The sequence below is a fragment of the Perognathus longimembris genome, chromosome 2 (genome assembly GCF_023159225.1).
Source record: "Perognathus longimembris pacificus isolate PPM17 chromosome 2, ASM2315922v1, whole genome shotgun sequence".
NCBI classification, from domain to species: domain Eukaryota; kingdom Metazoa; phylum Chordata; class Mammalia; order Rodentia; family Heteromyidae; genus Perognathus; species Perognathus longimembris.
Genome location: NC_063162.1, coordinates 134,822,427 through 134,838,838, shown reverse-complemented (window position 1 = coordinate 134,838,838; position 16,412 = coordinate 134,822,427). Strand labels below are relative to the sequence as shown.

The 16,412-nt window shown below is 45.3% G+C and overlaps 1 protein-coding gene across 1 annotated transcript in view; it reads right to left on the bottom strand.

Annotated features, from left to right (window-relative positions):
• Nucleotides 1-16,412, bottom strand: part of Snd1 (staphylococcal nuclease and tudor domain containing 1) — a 437,644-nt gene that overhangs the window by 66,114 nt on the left and 355,118 nt on the right. The window lies entirely within an intron of this gene.

The following is a 16,412-nucleotide window of genomic DNA, read 5'->3' as shown; positions in this document are numbered from 1 at the left end:
GGCAATTCCTTAATGGGCCCACCCTTCGGTCTGGCACCAGTTCAGCATTTGGAGCAGAGCCTTCCTTTGCCATAATGCTGAGTTTATCCTCTTCTAAGCAGGCACATGGGACAGCTTTGCAGAGGAGCCTCATGAGTACCAAAAGTGAGCTTTTAAGGCTGCTTTAGTGACTCATCATTGGGCCTGGTCAAACTTTAAGACTGGTTACCTGGGAATGGAACGTGGGTTGATTGCTCTTCATCAGGTTAGTTACAGCAAATTGTGGCTAAGTATAAGGAGTTACAGAATTTTCATTATAGACTTTTCAGTCATGAAAAACCATTTTATTTAATCTCTTATGCATCTTATGGTCAAGGAAACGGAGCTCCAGAGAAATGGAAAGACATATCCAAGATCACATTGCTAGTTAGCTTCAGAGGTAGAACTAAAACTGAGGATTAGTCTCCCAAGTAAAATGTGTTTTCTCACTGGCTATCAAGAAATGTGTTTCTTTCCATGTCAAATGAGACCTCCTACAGATACTTTTGTCTCTTACTACAAGCTGTTTGTTCACTTTCTGTCTCACAGCTATTACTATTACTCTGCAAGGCCTGAACAAAATTCTGAGCACAGGAGCTTCACAAGTACTCACTAAAGGCCTGGATTCTAAGACTACATGTAACTGTTTCCTGATTCTGGCTCAATGGCAGACAGAAACTGCAGAATCCCAGAGTGAAGTTATGGGAGAAAAGATGAAGTAGGAAAGATGGTACGTAGGTTTACAGTGAGAAAGATGGCTTCTTCCCAAACTTGGGCTGGAAAGCTTTGTAGGGTGGAGGATTGTTGGAAGTCTCCAAGGCCCTACCAGAGAAATTCTGCATAGAGCACTGGTTTCTAGTTATTTGGCCCCAAAATGGAGATGCTGGTGGTGGTAGGAGGGGAGTCCTTCATCACTCCCTCTGCTCTATCTTCCCAGCCTTAGTGCTTTAAATGCCATGTTGTGATTGTCACTTCTATAATCTGCTTCAGGGCTTCTTATCACCCTTCAGTGTAATGCTGTATCCTACTATCAATGAAGGTAGACAGGCTAGTTTCTAAGGCCTAGAGACATTAGCTTTATCGTGGCTATTTAACATGTATTGAGGCCAGCAACTTGCTGGGTACTGCATGAACACCAGGCGGAGAGTCTCTGCAAGACAATTCCTATTGTTGGCAGGGAAGAGGGCCACAGTGCATGGCCTCTGGCTTCCTTCAGTGGTGGTGACTGGCGACTGGAAGAAGGCTAAGCAGGCCTTACTCACCCCAGGCTTCTACCTCAGGGGGCCAGAGCCGACAATTAAAGTTCCACCATCTCAGTGCAACAAAGCAGCAAGGGCTTAAAATCAGAGAAGAGAATGGGGGAAGGGGAAGGAAGAGAGAAAGAAAGAGCATTTATATCCAAACATATGTCTGATTTTATCTCCTCTGCTGGCACTCAGCACTCCATGCCATCGGCTAATGCAGACACTGTTCATGCCATTCCTGCCTCAGCTAAATTGCAAAGCACTTTTTGGCTGAAAGCAACTCTTTTGGTCTCCATCCATTTAGAAAGCACCTTTTCCCTTGCAGGAGGAAGAATGATTTGGGCAGGGGATTCCTGTTATTTTCATCTTTAAGTTAAAGGGAAGGAAATTACTTGGTTAGGGTTAAGGACTGTAGGAACTAGATCAGCTAAATATGTATGTGTATATGTATGTGTGTGAAAAAAAATCTACCTTATGCACATCCACACTAAAAAAAATGTAGCATAATGCCTGTAAGCACAGACTCCGGAGCCGGTCTTCCTGGGTGGAATCCCCTCTCAATTACTTTAACTCTGTGACTCTGGGCAAGTCCTTTTCTCTTCAGCTGTACAATGGAGGCAATACTACTATCTACCTCACTATTTCATAGCCTGTGAGCACTGAAAATTTAATTTATATCTGTATCTATCTCACATTTTACCATCTTGCCTGACATTATATAGTAAATGCTACCTAGTTGTTAGCTACATGGTCTATATAAACATACAGACAAAAAGAACAGCCCCCATCACCCCCTCTACTCTTTGAACCTTGTTTATGCTCAAAGAAAGAACATGCTCAGATGCACTATTCCAGAGGAAGAATGGTCATCTAGAAGGCAGGGATAGCACTGTCTATAGGCAAGCACTGTGGGAAAGATGGTTGTATTCTCCATTTCAGGAAATCTCTGCCTTGTGCTCCGTCCCTAAACCAGCTCTGCAGCTGGCCCCAACACACTTGGTCCTAGAACAGGTATGTTTTGGTAAAGGTGCTCTGCTTGTAGTGGTACACAGAGGAGTCAGATAAGGCATTTCTACATAGGAAGTCTTGGTCCTTGCCAAGAAAGCAAGCTTCCGAAAATCTTCCAATTTTCACCTATTCTTGATTCTCCATCAGGGTGCACCTGAAGCAGTATTATTCAGTAGGTTAGTGGTAAAATCCTTTCTGACTATGAAGCCTTACCAGGCCTGAGGGTACAGAGAGGAAGGTACCAGGAGGGAGAAGTCCATTGGCACAGAAAGGCTACTTATTGAATCTTCCAAGCAGGACTGGAGATCAGGACAGACAGGGAGTAAAAACAAAACAGAACAACAATAAAAACCCCCTATAATGAGCAAGTAAAGTGTGGCAAACACACAAGCAAGGGTCTACAATGCAGTTAAGGAGGAAAGCCAGGGAGATTCTCCTGCCTTTAGCAAGCAAGAAGCTGGTTGGACCCTGGATGGTGAAGAACTGTTAGTGTGAAACTGATGGCATGGAACAGAGGAGAAGAAAAGCAGAGAGATCAACTTTCTAACAGAAGCTAAAGAATGCATTTTGCTTTCCTAATGAGAGGCTAGAATTCGATTTTAGGATGATCACAGGTTTTAGTCTCCAACTTTGCTACCAGTACTTGGGCCAAACTATCTAACCACAACAGTCCTGTTTCCTGTCCTGGTGGCTCTCAGTTCCTGGAGAAGCAACATACCCCTCAGGCAGTACTTTAATCCCAACCCCCAAATGGACCTTCCCTCAGTTCTACTTTGAACCTATCGCCTCATTTCTATTAAGGCATAGTTATTGTGGCAGAGAAGGTTGGTAGTGAACAGAGGATGCAGCTCACTATTTATGCACAAAAAAGATCATCATTCTAATGTTAACAGAAATCATGGTTGCCCATAGAAATAATGATGACTTATGAGTTCAGTGCACATGGACACTTGGAATGAGTCAGAGTAGACGCAGGCCTGTGGGGATATCCTGGGAGAAGCTGTCTTGTCAAAGCAAGTTAGCACTTAAGAGGACAGTGTTACCTTCTCAAAGAACCTTCAGTGGGGAAGCACTGAGATGAGAGGCCACTCTAACACCAGGTATGAGGGCTGGGTAGACCAAAGTAATACTCAGCCTTTCAAGCTCACTTGTTCTGTGCACCCAGTGACAATACCAGAGCAATTACTCATGTTCCAATCAATTATAAAACGCCACAGAACAGTCCCTGATTCTCTCATTTCTTTCATATCCACTTGCCCTCTTATATTTCTACTAATATACCTTTTCAATTAGTTATATCAGGTTGTTTTTTTCCTTCTTTCATAGCTGTCATTTGAATCCATTCATGAGTCATGACTGGACCTGGGAAATTCTCCATGATCCAAAAAGAATGCCTTTCTCGTTCTAACCATTCATATGCTATTTGCTTTCCAAGGTGGATCCTTAATCTGCAGTCTCTTTTCCAGTCTCTTTAAGGTCTCAACTCTGGTTTTCCTGTGTGTCTGAACTGGTTCTGTTTTAGTCACCAGATAAGTCATTCTACCTGCTCAGTGAGTCAGTCGGGAGATGGAGAAGAGCTTTCACACACTAACTGTTCCCTGGGCAAAGTTTGGTTTCCTGGCCTCAGGCTATTTCTTCCCAGTCTTCAAGGCCTGACTTCCTTCCTTTACCTACCAACTCTCTTCTCGGTTCATTAAGACTATTCAGACAGCAGCTCCTGCTCAGACAATTTACCCTCGTAGGTGAACTGAATGAGTTACAGGCAAGTTTACACAGAGGCAGTAATAGCCAGGATCCAAGTACTGGATTCTGCAGTCCCATTTGGAGGAGATGCTCAGTGAATCTCTCACAATGGATCTGAGGCCCTAGATACTAACAGTCTCTTTCAGCCTGCAAGCCACAGAGGTTACAAGTTATAATCTATTACCATTCCAAGAAGACTTAATTTCTAGACTTAAAGGAAGTCGGCTAATACTTTATCCTATTAGCATTTGCCTGTGTGAATTGACAATAGCTTCCTTCTGACATGACAGCATATTCTTCCAATTCATCTCTTTTTAAGAGAGGAGTTTTCAGTATGAAAGAAAGAAGGAAAAGAAAAGCCTAAGAGACTGCTAAAGGAACCAGGGAAAGAACTGTTTTTCCAGTCAGAAACGAGGACAGGGCAAGACTGAATGACCTCAAAGCGTGTTTGCAGTTCATGATTTCTCTTAGCGAAAGTGATTGTGCAAGCTGGGTGTACTGGGTGCCAAGTGCCAGAAAAAGGGTCTAAAGGTACAGAGAAGTATGGACACAGAAAGACAAGGTGCTGGCCCATCCTGAGCCTTTCCTGCTTTCAGTCCACTGCACCTGGTGGATAGCTTTCTCTTTCCTTAATCCTTCTTTCTGCTTCTTGTTCAAAGTCCACATCTATTCTGACTAGTAGAATCTTGTCCACTGAGAGCTCCTTCATATCACAGGTGTGTTATCAAAGTTGACCTGACAATACAATGTGGGATGGCCCTGGATACTGAGACAGAGTGTGAGTTTATGGCTTTTAACTCCAGAGATGTGGACTCAGCCAAGAATATCTTACATTTGAGCTGCCTCATTTTCTTTATGAGAAAGATGCATCCCAGAATCAAGCGACTTGCCCAGTATCATGTAGCTGGTGATGCACAGACCAGATCTCCAGTCTCCAGAGTTTTAATCCAGCAGGGTGACCATGATGTTCAACTCCAGAAGGGCACCACAGAAATGGCAAAGTGGTTAGTGCCCCCAGGGGTCTGTGCAATCCCCTCAGTACTTTTATCTCCCATCCAAGTACTAACCAGGCCCGACCCTGCTTAGCTTCCGAGATCAGACAAGAACGGGCACCTTCAGGGTGGTATGGCCGTAGACCCCTCAGTACTTTTATTTGTGTTTAATGCTCTGAGACAGATGGTGTCCACTCAGGATTTCATTCAAACAGCTCGAGTTGAGAAATCAGACAACTTTTCCTTTCCCTGCAGCTGTAAGTAGTTAGGGCATGTGAGTTTTAGATGGCAGTCCAAATGACTGAAAAAACAAATGCTTTTGTTTTCTTGTTCAAGTAGCCTTCCCCATTTTCTCTGTGTTCAGTATAGTAAAGTGGTACCTGTTCCTGTGTAGGAAGGCTAAGAGATGCAAAACCATGTTAAAGGTCTATCAAGGTCATAAGACCACTGGACAAGAAGTCTGGTATCCCTTTCTACCCTGCTTGCTTTCTGTACACAACCCCCCCACAAACACACACACACACACACGGGGATCTTCAGAGGATAAGCTTTCATTGACTTGGAGGCCTACTCTGAAACATTTGGTCTAAGAACCCAGGAAACGGTATTTTCTCCCATCTCAACAAATCCTCTCTTGGGAAACAGTGGCCCTGGCTATAATTTTATCACCACATATTTAATTAGACTATCTTTCCTTCCTGATAGTTTGAAGTGAAGTCCCAGTAGCAACATTGTAAAAAAAAGTTGCTTTCAGCAAAGGATTACTCCTAACCAAGTTAATTTAGCAGGCATTTGCTGTCTTGGATGGGGTTACCTCTCTTTTCAACTTCAAAGCTGGGAAAAGAAGGGAGGTGGGGAATGCAGAGGAATAAAGAGGAGGGCGGGGGCTTCAAGTAAATTAGTTTCCATCTATTAAGGAGCTAGTAATTTCTGCTAGCTCCCCTAGAGACCAGTCCCCTCCCAGAATGGTCTGATTCTAATGATTCCCACTTCTAAGCAACAGTTTGTGTTATGCTGGTGTTGAGACAAACTGTGCCAGAGAATTCCCTTTCTCTTGGAGGAGCTTCTATCATTACACAGGAGAGATTAGCCAGCCAGGAGGATGTGCTGTTGATATGTGTGTGTGTGTGTGTGGGGGGGGCACGGGCGGTGGAGAGATACAACCAAAGAGAATGCTCATCTTCTCTAGCAGACTTGCTACAGCAGACCTAGGTCAAAAAAGGCTGAGAGGTGAATATGCAGCTGAACACAAGGATTCTCTACTAGGTGCACATCAGACTGTGAGAGGCCACAGGAGAGCCCAGGTACCTCCTGATGAGCTGAGGAACTCAATGTAAGAGAAGGACTGGTGATCTGGTTGGGAGGCAGGTACAGATCTTTAGGATGTGAGTTAAGTGTAGTCTTAATGGAACAAAAGCTGATGAGAATTTGAGGCATAAAACAGGGATAAGTTTACTGGAATTTTAGGTCTCTCAACATTGCTTTAGGGCATTTAGAACATTTCCAGGGCAGAAGCAGGGGGATGAAGTCAAGGGTTTTAGCTGTTCCTGAGGTGGTGGAGTCAGTGTAAGTGGGAGCTCATGTCTATTCTGGATCTGGATCTGTGGTAAAAGCTAATAGTGTGACTCTGGTTATTGCTGAAGCTGCTGTCAGCAGGTCTTGAGAAGGGGGTGTGGAGTCCCCTTATTTTGCCCCTGGTGGCTTAGCTGTGATGGAGATGGGCTACTTCCAGAGGCTGCCTTGCCAGATGTGCCAGCAGGCAGCCTGGCTAGAGAGCCTGCAGTGCAGACAGATGCCCTGGGCCGTATTCAGGATGGCAAGACCCTTTATATGGAACTGCAGCTCAGCTTTGGGGCAGTGCCAGAGCGGCAGGGTAATGTTCCTCAGCCAGATTCATTTCCCCCAAACCTCTTCAAATATGTGGGCCATGGAGGGAGGCAAATTTAATTAAATTACTGTGTCATGGACTGCCCTTCCTGGATAAGGGCTAAAAATGGGCTCATGCTGACATGTAAACCCATCTGTGTACACAGAGAATGCCTTTTTTTTTTTTTTTTTTTTGGTGCTGGGATGTGAGCTGTTGGAAGGGGCTGGCAATGTCTAGGGCTGGAGCCACTTAACTGGACCCCTTTGCTGCAGCAAGGCAGAGTCAACAACAATACAAGCCAGGCCCCGTAGAGCTCTGCTGACCTTTCCTTTTTCCACTTAAAAGACTAAGTGGGCACTCCCCCTTCCTGTATTTAATTTTTCTCCTCAGATACCTCTTGCTGGCACTCAGGACTTTCCCGTAAGGTGGTGCCCTGTGCTGTGTGTGGAGCTGTGGGGAGGTATGTTTCAGGAGTGCCCAGGCAGGTTTGTTTAGCTTGGCACGCGATGGAGGGGTCTTCCGGGCGATTCTCTAGAGTGCTACTTCAGCAGTTTCTCACTGGCATGCTGTGCTGGATAGAGAACCCCTGTCAAGTGCCAGAGTAAAGCGCAAAGCTTCTCCCTTTCCCTGCACGAATGCCACTGCGGATATAGGGCCTGAGCAGCTAACAGAGGCAAAGAAGGTCAGGAGCAACCAGAAGCACTTAACATGTGGAAATGAGCAACCAAAACAAATGCTGCCTGTGCTGAGCCTGTCAACCCCACAAGGTCACCCCATTTCCCTCCTGGAAGTTCAGGCCTCTGTGCTCCAGGCTGCCAGAAGTGTAGCTGCCCTGAGTGGTGCTGCTACAAGAGCTGGAAAATGTGTGGCAGGGGGAACAGTGGACACAGAGGGCAGCAGGTCGCTTTTCCATGCACAGCAGAGACTAAGGGAGAATCAGCTTGGGATTCTGTTCCCAACTCGCCTCAAGAGCTGTTGGGGGCACGATGTCTTAAAACTTTACTGGATGCAACAACACCTAGAACCTGAAGGTTAGCCCTGGACTCGTCACCAGGAAAACAATCTCCCTGCTTGATAAATCTGTTCTACTCATACATACTCCTCTTGTCTAGGGCATCTTGGCATCAGGCAGATGCCTAGATGATGGGAGCAGTACATATAGCTTGGGGGTGATGGCAGCTGTCCTCAGGTCCCTCTCAGGTACACAGTGTAAGAAGGGAGAGCAGAACCTCCCTATCTTGACTGCCATGCCTCCAAACTGGTAGGACAAGAAGGCAGCATCTCTCCTGGAGCTCTGCTGTCCCTGACACTATGCTAAGCAGCACCAGGATGAGACTCTCACTTTCAGCTGTTGCTACCTAAGGTTTAGATGTGAATCTGATGGTTCCTTTCAGGATTAAGACAAGTACTGTCAGTCACTATAGGGAGTGAGGATGTAGCTCAATGGAAGAATGCTTAGTAGTTGCTTAGCACGGGCAAAGCCCTATAAAACCCCAGCACTACAAGGGGAAAAAGATTCATCTCCTGACCAGGCATTGTTGGGCATGCTTATAATCTCTGCACTCAGGAGGCTGAGGCAGAAGTGTCTGGGGGTGGGGACACAGAGACTCTATCACAAATACAGGTCCCTGGGGCCCACTCAAAAATCTGGAGTGTGACTCTAGTTCACTTCTAGTCTAGCATTTACACATGGCTGCAGATTTTCTGAATCAAAATAAAAGCACTAAAATTTGGTTAGACACAGGAAGAACAGATCCAGGAGAGTATGTTTCTTACAGATAACAGGTTAAGTAACCACCCTAACAGGAAGAGCAAGAAACTGATCACACTGGAGGAATCCACCATATGGTTTTAGAGAAGTTTATGGGTGCCCTGTTTTGGTAAAGGGTATTTCCTCTGTACCCAATTAGATAGAAGAGAGCAGAATCCAGCCCTAGCGTGCAGATAACTATGACATTTCAGTAGAACAAGGCCTCTTAATTCCATACCAAGACAAAAAGGGCCCATGCCCATGTGGACACTGGGTGAGCTCACCCACCAAATGGCCACCTTCAAATCCTCGGGATAAAGGCAGATGCTCTTCCAGGCCTCTGTCTTCTTTAGTCAGGATGCTATTGGTGCTTGGGTGGCAAGATATTTTATCATTACCAATGACTGAAGCTATGGTTATTCTAAAGCAAACACAGCAGCAGTAGAGCAGAGACTGTCTCAAACCTGATCTTCCTCTGTAGAGAAGGTCTGCCTTGGGGGCTTATGTTCCTCCCTACTTAAGCAGCTGGGATTGAAAGAGGTCTCCACCGTAGAACAGCTGCCACAGGCTTCCCTCCCTTCTGTAGGCTTCTACCAGAGTGGATGACTACGGTCTCACTCAACAGAGCCTGCTAGATCCAGAATCCTGTGCAGCTCCACATTTCTGTGGCCCAGTGGTAACCCAGCCTGGGAAAAGGCTGAACGGTACCCTAAGGCTGCTGTCACATATCTTCCTCATACAAGGTCACTCATGACCCTCCCCTCTTCTGCTTGTTACCAGTCACTTAATTTCTGTTAGAAAGGGGCAAACAGACAAGATTAATTGTCTACAATGGTGTACCTGCATGGCACTGCCTTTTAGCATACTGAACTGGACTAAGAAAATGAGGAACAGTGCTTTGAGAAATTGCTAAGTCTGTATTAAAAAAAGGAGGAGGAAGAGAAAGTAAGGTAGTTTCTGATACCTAATTCTTCCTCAGTTCCTAATAATACCTAGGAAGCAGAGCGGTGGAATTAAGGCCATTTGTAAAAACAGAGTAGCTCTGAGACAAGCTGGAAAGTGTTTTGTGCACAATATAAACTTAAAACCTTGCTGTATCCTTCTTCTTTGGGTTTAGATGGTTATGTTTTTCTAAAATCATGCCAACTGGTTAATAGGCCTGAATATGAACCTAGAGTGGTCTTTATCTTGGCCTTAGGTGACCTGTGGCAAGGCCTGGACCAGCTAGTCCCCTTATCTCGGGAAAGCAGGGCAGGGGGAGGGTTAGGAGTGGCAGACGTCGCTGGGTACGGCTGGGGCCATCTGCACTACTGTGAATCAAGGTTGGCTCAGACAGAAGGCGCGAGGGAGGAGGTGCAGCTGCTGATGGCTCAGACAGCTTGGACCTGTCCAGGCAAACAAGCCGCTCAAGTGCAAGAACAGCCAGCCAAGTAGGCAGAGCACAAATAACTTAAAGCTTGAAATATTTGAGAAGATAGGGAAAGAGGGTAGGAATTTGTCTCAGATTTCAACTGGTATCTGACCTGGTCTCTCAAGGCTACCACAGGCTCTTCTGCTGTTGGTGGCTGGGATGTGAGACTTGAGAGTTGGGGGCTGGATGCAGGCAAACATTCCCTGAGCTAGGATTTAACATTGTTACTCAGGAAACTGCAGACACATCTCTGGATTGTGTTCTTTCACAGCATCTCCCCAAACAAAACAGAGGCCTGCCCAGGGTTAAGCAGCAGTGGGCTGTGTGTGTTAGGGCCAAACCACCAGCAGCAGAGTATGGGAATTAAGTTTCAAAATCTGCCAAGGGGCACCTGTGTTCTGCTTTCTTCCTTTCACTGGGCTGCTAGGAAGGACAAGTGCTGCTCTAGCTCCCTGTGAAGACTCTGTGGGCAGCACTTCTAGGCTCCAGGTGCGAGTGTGTTCTAGGCCACGTGGCAATCTCTATAGTGGTCAGACGGGGAATTCAGTATCTTCCCCCTTCCTCCTAGTCATGGGACTTGGACTCAGGACCTGAGCACTGTCCCTGGCTTCTTTTTGCTCAAGGCTAACACTCTACCACTTGAGCCACAGCACCACTTCTGGCCTTTTCTGTTTATGTGGTGCTGAAGAATCAAACCCAGGGCTTCATGCATGCAAGGCAAGCACTCTACCGCTAAGCCACATTCCCAGCCTAGAGATTCAGTATCTTAATACACATCCAGGACACTGGAGAATGGTGTTCTAGACTGGAAAGGAAGGCGAGGAGAAGCTGGTCAGACTGCTTTTTTGTGTAGTGGTGCTCCTGAGCATAGCCCTTCCTTGTGTATGTATTTACAATCAGTATGGTGACTATGGTCTGGCCAGGTGCTGGAGAACAATGGACAACAACCGGAATGTGAAGGGAGATGTGTGTAGGGGAGCATCAAGTTCCCTCTGCCTAGAGTCCTGTGAATAAAACCAGCCAGGCTATGTTGTAGCTTGGAGTGTTATTTATTCTTGGAGTGGGATAAGGCAGAAACTCATCCCCTTTGGATGTGGATGTAGGCAAGGGATAGTGTAGTGTTAGGGCCACGAACTAAGGCAGAGACCCTTTGGGGAAAACAGATGCCCCAGGTATTTACAGAAGGCCAATCTCAAAGCAATCTTGGGAGCTGGAAGCTGGGCAGCCTTGCTCTTTGTAAATACCGGGCTACAACGCATTTGGGCTGGCTAAATGAGCCCAACAGTCCACAGCTCTCCCTCTGCTTCAGTGCCCTTTAGCTTCATATTTAAGTCTAAATCTCAAAGACCCTTAAATAAAGAAGAGCCAAACAGCTTGCCCCTGATTAAAGAGGTGCCAAGCCAAGGTCCCCTCCCCACCAAGGCAATGGTGTGCATATATAGCTGGATGCTTCCAGCCTTAGCTCTAGAGTTTCATTTAATTTGACTGTAGCAAGACACAGTCTCACCTGCTAAACCACCAGAGAAAGTAACACTTGGGATCTAGAATACTGTTCCAGTGCTACTGTACAGCACTGAGGACACAAAGGAGTCTTCACACCCAGAAAGACTTAGGAGCAGGTGCACTCTTGGGAATGGAGGGTTGGGGTACAAATTTCAGTTCTCACACCCCAGCAGCAGCTGAGTCCCACTTGGCAAAGTGCTGAGTACTCTGGGGAGATAAGGGGTCTCCTGTGGTATGTGTTACAATGCAGTGGCAATAATCTTCTACTTTCCTGTTGGGTCCAGAGAGGCCCTCAAGATGGGGCATGCAGCAGGGGCAGTGTCAAGGCAGGTAGTTCTCAGGGCTGGTTACAGGGAGGTCACACAGTGCTGTGCAGTTGGCTACTCCTGAATGCCGATTATAGATGCAAGTTTCACTTGCTGTTTGTGCCCATCCCGTCTCCCAGAGTGCCTGTTGCTCATGAGAATTGATGGGAGAGAACAAGTTTATGTTATATAACGTCCACAAGCTGCATGTCTAGGTGTGAGGATCCAAACTTAATCTGTTGAATCTATAGCTTCAACTGCAGCTGCACATTAGTGTAGCTTTCAAGAAAACAATCCTACAAACATTGTAATTATTTAAAAAATCTGATAGGAGCTGGTGGCTCATGACTGTAATCCTAGCTACTAAGGAGACTGAGATCTGAGGATCTTAGTTCAAAGCCAGCCTGGGCAGAAAAAGTCTGTGAGACTCTTATCTCCAATTAACCACCAGAAAACTGAAAGTGGTGCTGTGGCTTCAGTGGCAGAGTGCTAGCCTTGAGCTGAAGAAAGAGCTTAGGGACAGCATCCAGGCCCACAGTTTAAGCCCCACAACCGCCAAACAAACAAACAAAAAATCTGATTTGAAAAAAACTAGAACCCTGAAAACAGTGTGATGAACTTCCATATATGCATCACCTGGATTCAACAATTCCCAGAGTTGTCATTTTTGTTTCATTTATTCTTTCATCCTTTGCCAAAGTGTTTAAATGGTATTCTTTGCCCTTTATACTTTTTCTCTTTAAAAAAGTGCTATTCTTATGTAACTACAATACTATTATCACACTTACCAAATTCTTTTGGTATCAGCTAATACTTTTGGGGAACTTAATAAAATCTGGTGCTTGATGAAGCCAGAATCCTTGGATGGAAGACCAAGTATTAGCAGCTTTCCTGAGCCTGCCTGCTTCCTGCTGCCAGTAGAGAGCCACATTCCTGGCCAATCTAGCATCTTGCAGTAGGATCTGTGAGTATCCCCTAGTCTCTCTAACCACAGAGGAGGAGGAAGGAAAGCAAAAGCTCAAAAAGCCAGCAAAGCACAGAGTGGAATTACGGGGCCTGAGTGACTTTGTAAGGAGGGTGGTTCCTAGCTGCCCACGCTGCCTGCAGGGCCCTCAGCATTGGTACACTAGACCAGTGCATTATTCCTAGCCTTTTTCACTTGTGTACATGCTCGGACCTAATATTCTGGCAAACTCAGCCTCAGCACCTGGATTCCAGGAAGGCTTAACTACGGTGAGGGGGTGCACCAAAACTTCTTGGGTGTTGGCATTGGGGTATAAGTACTACAGTTCAATTTTATTTATTTATTTCATTTAAGAAAATAACTAAGCAAAACATCCTGCAAAAAGATGAGGCTGTATCACTGCAGCTAAAAATACCTCCACTGAGGGCGTCCGCTCACCAGCTCCTCAATTAAGGATGCTGCAGGGCCCTTTGTGAGCTGTACACTGTTGGCAGCTCCATGGGGGCTCTGGGCGACTGGGGACAATTCTGGAGCAGTGACTTGTTACTGCTGGATACAGGGAGGCTGGCAAAAAGCTACTGAGCCAGCACAGAGACCTGTATGCTTCAGGTAACTCTGTAGTCCCCCTTCCTTTCTGGGCTCGCAGCCTAAGTCAACAATAGGTCAAACTAGTATCTATGATGATGACCCAAAGTAATTAGGGACTGATTGTTCTTGATTTTGCTGAGATTTACAAGAGTACTATAATCACAGGAGCTGCAATGCCAACCAGCCTGGTTCAGAATGTCTATGGTGCTGAGCAGCAACTTGTAATTGCAAGTCAGGGATAAGTAGACCCTGGTGATGCTTAGGCTGTCCTCAGTGCAGGCTGACATGGGAAGGGGAGCAATGGGGGACGCTATGGAAGTATGGGCTTCACCGTTCTTCCTTTGCATCTCTTTTCTACACTGGCTCAGGGCACACAGGTCATTTAGTCCAACACACTTTTTAAAGATTTTAAATTAAGGAAGATGAAGCTTCAGGGATATAAAAAAAATTTTTTTTTGTCAAGGTCATAGAGTTTGTAATTGAACTTTAGAAATGGGATTTCTGGGGTTGGGGAAGTATTTAAGTGATAAAGTACCTGCCTAACAAGATCAAGGTTCCAGGTTCAAAACAGGTCTTGCCAATAGATAACTAAATAAACACAGAACAGGATTTCTGACTATCAGCAAACACTTTGTTTCAATACACTACATCTTCCTAATGAATGGATTCACTTTTAAGTGTTCAACAAGTGTCAAAAGACCTATGGAAGTGAAATTCACCTCTAAATGGGAGAAGGAGAAGTTGACAGGAGTGTTGTAACTTTGAGGCCAGAATAGGCTAGGATTGCAAGACCCTCAAAAACAAAATATAAAACAAAAGGTGTGTGTGTTTCAAGTGGTTACGTTCATGCTTGAAACACTGGGCTTAATCCCAGAAGGAGTGGATGGAAGGACAGAAGGAAAGAGAGATGGAGGAAGGGAGGTAGCAAGGCAAGAAGAACAAGCAAGGGAGAATGGGCTGGCTATGGGAAGAGGTATCTTTAGATCAATGCCAAAGGAACCAAAGAACATCAGGAGAGAGTTCTCTAGATGATTTGGGAATAGAATCCTTGTAATCCTCACAGGTTCGGGGGAATGCACGAGTCAGACTTGGTAATGGAATCAGATGTCCCATGGTAAGTGACAATTTCACAATCTATGGTCTTCAGCCAGAGATCTAATGCCATTCCTTGTTTTCTGTCTGGTAGAGTAGGCAACACCTCTTATGAACTTGAGTAGGGGCTGTGGAGGACTGAGGACACATCCAAAGCTAATCTCATTTAGGTGCTGACTCTCTTTTTCATTTCTCAGCATGGAATTTGGAAGCATATAAGGTAAGAGTATGAAGAATAAGGTTTAAAAAGCAAAAGTACTGAGGAAACATATTGAGGGGTATTGGTAAAGGGACAAATTTTCTTAGGAACAAGAAAGCAATGCAGACCTTACATTTCCAGAATGTCAGGTATAGATCTTTACTGGTCTAATGTCCTGAATTGTCCAACATGTGGTCACTAGCCATGTGTGGCTATAGATTTAGAATTAATTAAATCTTATTAAAGATTCTGTTTCTCAGCCGTGTCAGCCACATTTCATATGCTCAATATCCACTGTTGCCAGTGCTCAATGTATTGGACAGCATGATAAAGAACATCTCCATTAATAGAGAAAGTCCTGTTTGACACCACTGCTCGACTCTGGTCATCTCTTATCACTTGCTGACTACAAGAAGATTCCGAAACCCCTCGGCCAACTCTAGAGGCTTCCATAATTCACTTTCTAGTAAACCTATTAAACCTGGTGTTTTACTGAAGGCAAGAGCCACTGGACACATGAATCTACCAATGTAGTCAGTTCTCCAAGTCCTAACCCCCTCACATCCTCAGCGCCTTGTCTACATGCTCACAGCCACTGTGGCCTTTGCATATTTTAATTCAGTTTCTATTTTACACTGTTTTAATTGATGTTTAATATAGCTTAACTCTGCATGGTGTTCCAAGCCCCTCACCAGGGGGCCGCTCACAGGCAGAGGCACAACTAATAGCAATCCCCAGAAAATTATGCCCTGTATCAAAGTTGTCATTGTACCATATAAATGCTTATTATTACTATTGAATTCTCCAGCCCTGTCACCTCCCTGTGTTTACTAGGTAGCAGATAAACCTCTGTGTCTGTGCCTTCCCTACTCTACCACACCACCAGGACTAAATATAGCCTTGTGTGTATGTTCAGCTCCATTTAGCTATGCTTTGAAAAATAAAGGGGGAGGGGGAATCATTTAATAAAATAAAGTCGCTCAAAATATATTTGGCCACCCCTTAAAAGACAAATAGATGTCACTGTTATCAAGATGGGGACCCTGTCTCAGGTACAGTATAGGGAAAGCTTCCAGATCATGATAACATGATAACATGGACAGGGCGCAGGCCCCAAGCACAGGATGCTACTAGCACAGGTGAACTCCATGTCAGGGAGTTGGGAGGGATTGCCAGCTAGGAAATGTCACCTTCCCTCAACTGTCAGTGAAAAATCCTAACAATGTAACCTTTCACCCCTAAAGGAAGAGGAGTAGGAGGAGAGGGGGGAAAAAAACAAAAAACAAAATACCCTCAACTTACAACAGTTTAGCTCTTGGTTGCAGTTTCCTTCATGCTCATGTGAAATGTAGTGTCTGGCAGGAACAGACAGCAGCTTTTCTACAACTGCCTATCAGGAGAAACCTGATGGAAAATTCCAGGGCTCCCAGACACCTGTGCTCCCCTGCTCTGGCCTGCATTCTGACCTCCTGTGCAGTGATCTCTGCACCCATGAGTGGACAGAATCTCCTAGAGAATGCTGAATCCCTGCTGACTTCTTTAGACTTGGCCTCCAGTCCTTTTCCCACTAGAACAATGCAATCTGTCTGAAGAGAATCCACTTGTTTACCTCTTCTTTCTGCTTCGGTCACATAAACCCACCCACTCCCTTGTAGATACTACTGTCATATTCTCACATTATTACTTGTACTCAACCACATAATTAGGTGGCGGCGGCTGCTGTCTGAG